Source organism: Nothoprocta perdicaria, unplaced genomic scaffold (assembly GCF_003342845.1).
Source record: "Nothoprocta perdicaria isolate Ctin4 unplaced genomic scaffold, notPer1 scaffold_13, whole genome shotgun sequence".
Classification (NCBI taxonomy): domain Eukaryota; kingdom Metazoa; phylum Chordata; class Aves; order Tinamiformes; family Tinamidae; genus Nothoprocta; species Nothoprocta perdicaria.
In genome coordinates this window covers 3,519,713-3,526,359 of record NW_020454427.1, presented here as the reverse complement: position 1 = coordinate 3,526,359, position 6,647 = coordinate 3,519,713, and positions in this window count along the sequence as shown.

Below are 6,647 nucleotides of genomic sequence, written 5' to 3'. Positions count from 1 at the left end.
ATTGTTTAACTATTTTCCAACAGTAATTCAGTCAGGAAGGAAAAAAAAGAAAAACCAGAGAGCCAGAAAATGAGTTGCACTGCTGCTCTATCCCACACATCCAGGAAGCAGGACTYAAATGACTTCCAGCTGCCTTTGTTTCCTTGAACTCCAGAGGCAGGTAATCCCCAGAGCAGAGGGATGGTTGAGAGTAGGCTGGTCCAGCCTACGCTCACTACAGCCCAGCCCTAYGGACCGGTCACTGCTGTCCCAGTGTTTCCCCTTCTCTGGGACAAGCGTTGGGAATGGAGGGAATTACACCTGGCAGCGTATTGCTGCTTATATATCAGCACCAAAAGTGTTTTGGACTGCTTGCTGAGTCCTTTGAATAGGTAAGTGGAAGTCACTGTAGCCATAATTACACCCTGAACATCCAATTATTATCCGCCTTGTGTGAGCAATTCTGTGACTACAAATTGATGAATAYGTAGAACACCTCGTATCTGCATAATAAAGAATAAATAACCTTGAGGCAGGGCTCCACATCAATTTAGGTGAAAATCAGCCCAAACCTACCATGCTTAGCAAGCAAGGCCCTACCCAAAGGTTCTCRACTAGCAGGAGGCAGGATCAGCCTTTATTCCTAATATACCTTTTGAATGGCAGGTCTCATGTAGTCAGGCAAGTCTTGGTGGATCCACCAAGAGAGCTCAAAAGCCTCATACTTTCCTGAGCTTTCAGTAGTTACACACTTACATGTTAATAAAACATGACATTGGGAAACAAGAAAGATGCCCTGTGTACTGTGCTGTGCTGATGGTTTATGCTGTAAGTAGCAAAAATTTTGGAATACTTTTATCACAGAATTCGGATACTGCCTTTCTTCATGTACCCTCCCATAACATTTTGACAGCATTTCAGTTTTCAGCGTTTTAGAGTTACACAGCCTTTAGCTAGGTGTGTTCTAAAAATCTGATTTGTTAGATGTTGATATTTATTACTAATCTTTTTAATTATTGGAGTGAATAGTCACAAATCACAGCGGGAATTCAGGTGGRCTGCAGTTTAATTCATGAAGCGTTAATGGACTTCGTGTTTCATTAAACAGAAGATAAAGTTCTTGGAGCAAAAAACCTAATATTCTACGGGAAAAAAAAAAACACTTTAGAATGGAAAATATGGATCAACTTAGTTCAGTTTTATCTTATGTTTCCAAGGAACAATTAGCACCCAAACCAAATTTAAAACCTGTGGAAATTTTAACTAAAGGTTATTCTTAAAAGTATCTGAAAGTATTAAGGTAAGAAAAGCAAGCAGCCRTAACTGTGTTCTTCAGTGCTATATAAAATAGCTTTACTGCTTTGATTAAACTATCATCATATTTGTAACACTTGATTATGTAGTTAACCGATTTTGAAGGTTTCATACAAATTTTATTTTCTCTTTAGTTACGTGGTCCTATCTCTTGAGAGAACCATAGTGACTAACACAGAGACTGACGTCTGCATACAAGAAAATTGCTTCRTATCTAACTCTGAATGAACATGTGCTGCTATGTAGCTTAGACCATAGTACTTCATGCCAAAAGCAGTATAASCTCATAAAAAATGCACCTTTTAAGTCACCCATTCATTTTCCATGTACCCTTTCATTCTTCATGTACTCTGTGGCCAGGTTGTGATTCACCTTTGCACTGACAGGATGAAAGCTGTAATTGCCTGAAGGAGAGTTTTGTGCTGAAGGTGAGTCACAATTTTGCAGTCCCAAACTCTAGTTCCCCGCCTCCTAAATTCAGGAATTCAAATATTTCCTGTAAGCTATGTCACTGAAATGATCCACATTAAGTATATATGCATTTCTTGAGCTCTGTTGTTTTAGTGAGCTGTCTTTGCACAAGCCCTGCAAACAGTTACACTAGAACAAAGTGAGAGAGGAGGAAGCTGCAATATGGGACACAGGCTAAAAAGGCAGAAATGACCCACTTCTAATATTAACCTTCTGCTGCTAATCTATTAGATAAGAAATGCCKTAATGAAGTTGCATGAGATATAGCTAGGTATAGAAAACTTGACATAGAAGATCTCTTTAAATACTAAGGTGCAGTTCTTCTAACTGAACTAGAATTAGGACCAAGAGCAGCCACCTTGCTCTTTAAAGGCCACTACTGCAGTCTTGTATGTAGTAGCAGCTATGAAATCCCTTCGTAAATTTGAGATGGTTACAGGCTGCCTGTTTCTAGATTTAAAAATCTTTCCTGTACCTGTCTTCAATGTGGAGCTCGGTCATAAGGACCATTCACAGGGCTCTGCATAGTCCTCATCTGGACTTCTGTAGTATGATGTGTGTGGGTGGCATCAGTTCTGCTGCCCTAGGGACTCTCCTACCTGAATGATGTCCATTGGGTTATTCCCCTAACCTGCTCATTTCCAGACATATGTCATAGATCTATGTAGATCTATGGTTTTGCATACATCATTGCTGTATTACCATGCTCTAGGCCTTCCTTCTGTTGCTTAATGTCAGATTCACATCTTTATTTCCTGCCAGGAGTCTGAAGGTCATATAATTGCAATGGGGAGAGAGGAACTATAACAGCAGCAGGTGTTTACATTGGGCAGCATTTCAAAACAAGCGGCCACTTCTCACCCAACAGGAATCCAGCATGTAGGTTCCTGGGAAAGGAGGAGTAGAGTGGATTTAAGGTCGGCATCTGCTTGTTGCTAGCGCAACGTTTCTCCTCAACACAAGCAATTCCCATATGTGCTTCCCTGAGAACCTTTTATAAGTCCATATTCCTAAACTCAGTTCTTTGTTTTAATCTCTAGCTTCACACTCAGTTGGCCTTTTTTGCACTTTCTTGCTTAGTAGATGTTAGGAGTTGACATCTAGTCTTCCATTTTTTTTTCCAAGGTAGCTTCTTTCATGGCGCAGTTATCACTCTTAACTATTTATAATAATTACAAATATGTAAATATRTATATGAAAATATGTATATATATGCATTTTCTAAACTATATAATTTCTAATATACCTATGTAATTATACATTTGTAAGTTCACACATCTACATGACTCGTTCTTGCTCACCCCCTATTTACTTGCATTTCCCATATTCAAACTTGTCTTCACACAATGTGCAACAATGTGAAAGCCACTTTTTCCATAAAATGATGCAGAAATGTCTAACYTTCTCCAGAACACGAAACATCTCAACATGTATGAACTTAAAAGTGACAAATGAGAGGGGAATGGTGTGAAAGAACTATTGATATTTAGAAAGCAATAGATAACATAGACTTTCTTAGTACAAGAGTAAGGGTTTAATTTGGGATGTGTTCAAATTTATTTTGCATTGCCTTTTAAAGAGAAAAAAATGACTGATGAGGTAAAGATATATGGAGGGATTTGATATATGCTTAGTATTTCATAAGTAGGTATGGGAACTATATATAGCCTTGCTTAGGTTGGTAATTAATTACTGAAAACAGTGCAGCAAGGCTATTGTCATAGGTGTGTGCAAAGAAATTAATTTGAAGTTATAGGGCAAAAAAATCCGTAGTCTTCTAATTTCCAAGGCAGTCAACTCTGAAAAGAGCATAAGATTTTGGCCCACATATGTAATCTTTTTAGCACTTGATTAAAGAGTAGTATGATTGGATTGAAATAATCTTATCAGCATTCTTGTATAAATGCCACATTCTGATATCCTTTTCCAGAGCATTCCATTGTTTTTCTTTAATTTGGTTCTTTATGGATAAAGCATTAAGCAGGGTCTCTGACTTAGAAAGATGCCTCCTAGTTTGCCTAAAGACACACCACCCTATACTGATTCCCTAGTGCTGCCTTTAAAAGGTTGCCAACAAGAGCAAGCACTGTCTAGCAGATTGAGCATGTGAAAGAGCTTCTGATGAGTTTCTTCTATCTCTCTTTCTTTCTTGGGTTTGTTGTGCACATCAAACAATGATACCTGTTCTTAGCTTATAAACTCTTTTTTGTATGAGAGATTTCATATGGTAGGTACCATATCCTCCATTTCTGCAACTGAGTAATGACTGAGAAGTGAAATAAGAAGTTAGGTCCTTGGGAAACAATATTTGGGCCGATGTGTGAGTATGTGCATGCATGTATGTGTGTGTGAATGTTCTACACTCTCTTTTAAGGATTACTTAAATAACATGTGGATTTATACATGAATTGTTTAGGTTTTAAAAGATCCAGAAGCACATGGTAATTTCTGTAAAAGGATGTTTTGTGCTTGCATCCACACTTTGCACTGCACACTGCCCTTAYTTTAAAACAAATTATGTGTACTAAGAATGATACACGCCCTTAAAGGTGAAATAGTTTTCCAACAAATGTACAGAAGGCATCTGGTTCCCCGTATCTTTGTGAAACTCTAGAATTCCCCATATAGGACATGTAGGGAGAAAGAGAGATGATCTTCTTGCCTATGAATATGAAATAATGAAATAAAAGTCTAATGAAAATGTTTAATTGAGAATATTGTCCTATCATCTGCTGATATCTTTGTGGTAAAGTGGTTCTTAAATAGAAGTCCCATGTCTTATGGTGTTACATTTCRTTGTCCAGTTCTCATTTTAAATCAAGGGGAATGGAGCTAAAGACCTCAGTGGTTCTGACATGAACTCTGGGGAGACGTGAACCTTGAATATAGTTTAGGAGAGACAAATCAGGACTGCAGTTATTCGGTAAATAGCAGATTTGTTGCAAAATCTACGTAACCCTACTTTGAGGATTGGTTCTTTCTAAAGATACTGTGAACTGATGTTTTTTATGTTTTTGCTGCATTTTTTGGATATTGGCATATCATTCCTCTAGTGATCTGCTTATTTATCATATCAGTTCTTACCATTTAGATTTTGATCTTTTTAACTTATATGCTTAAATATAAACTCCAGTGGAGGCTGGCCCCATAGCTGCTCCGTGCTTCATTGCTATGTTTCTTTTCAGATTTGGATGTTTTCTTGATTTCTGTATGCCTCATTTTATTTATTCATACAAAAACTCYACAAATTAGAGCCCTATTAACACAAAAGCACTCTCTCAAATGTCAATTCAGTGTTAAACCTTGTGCCACCTTAAAATTTCCACACTTTTTCTCATGTGTTCACGCTTTAAATACTTGTAGACTGTTATCATTACTCTCCCCTTGCATTATTGCCTGTCATTTGGATAAGCAGAACATGTTTTAATCTTTCCTCATAAATCATACTCTCCAGCTCCTTAATCATTTATGTTGCTGTTATCTGAATTTCTTCAAAACTTGTTGACATTTCATGGTACTGGAGAGGCTAAATCTACGTGCTGCATTTATGCAGGGGTTTCATTAGTGCAAAATAGAGTATGTCTCTACTGCTTTGTCAACTGTTCTTTTAGGAAATATTGAGAATGTAAGTAAGAGCTCATCTTTCTACTATAAAGGTGATCAAAGGACTAATATTATGCTTAAAATGAGAGAAACAATAAGATGAAATGCCATGCATCTTTACCATACTGCTCTCCCATTTGAGATGCATACATTTCACTATTTTTGAACTACTTCATTTATAATAAATATTCCTTAAAATATTAATTGAACCTATCTATCATTTTCAGAACTTCTTTACTTCCTTGACTTTTGAGGGGAGTATTGTATTCTGATGTTCCAATTACTGTATTTTTTGCTGGAATTTGTTAAATAATTCCTCCATTATTTCAGCATCACTTCATATGCTTACCTCACCCTTGCTTTTATAAGGTAACATAAAAAAATAAATTTGCAGTTACTTGCTTCTGCTGAACTTACTTTACTTTTTGTGAGGCCTTTTAAGTATTTTTTCTCTATTTGTGCTGCTGTTGTTGTTTTAGATATTGAGGTTCTTACAAGGCCTGATTTTGATTGTACCTGATTTGCTCTTTTCATGAAGAACTATATCARTTCAGTAGTGTAATAATGGTCCTAGAAACTGAACCTTCCTAGAAAACAATATACTTTTCTCATGAATGGAATTTTAAGGTCTTTTATGTAACCTGTCCCACAAGATCTCTTTTTAACAGGGAGTTAGGGGGRAAAAAAAAAGTATTTTAACTGAAGAAGACCAAATCAATCAGCCTTGATTTCCGAGCAGCAGTTAATGCTACTGTATATCTTGTAATACCTTTCCAAATATTATTTGAGTTGACCATAAAACAGTATTAGATCAGGGAGAGGTTGCTGAAGCAAACCATACTTGARGGTATGAGCCTTTCACCCCAAGACAGGGTCCACATTTTTACCTTGTTCTGGAGCTTAAGTGCGTAGTTTGGCAAACATCTAATAATAAAATAATCCTCCTAAAATAATTTAGAGGAATTACCCAACGAGTAGCAAACAGCCCCAGGACTGGAAAGCGAGACCATGTAGCCCAGGATTAGCATCCTGGTGCCCAAGGCTGCCCATGCAGGCTGGCTGCTCTCCCGTAGCCATCCTCAGCACAACAAGTGCAACAACAAGACTCTGTGCAAAGATTTTCCATGCCCTGCTTGTTGTAATGCTCCGGAGGGCAGATATGCCATGTCTAAAACCAGACGCCAGTGGAACAGAGTGCATGCATGGGGGAATTTAGCTGATTATCTGCAAAGTAAATTAAGGAAAGGTATGAAGAAATCCAATTCCTAGAATAGCAAACC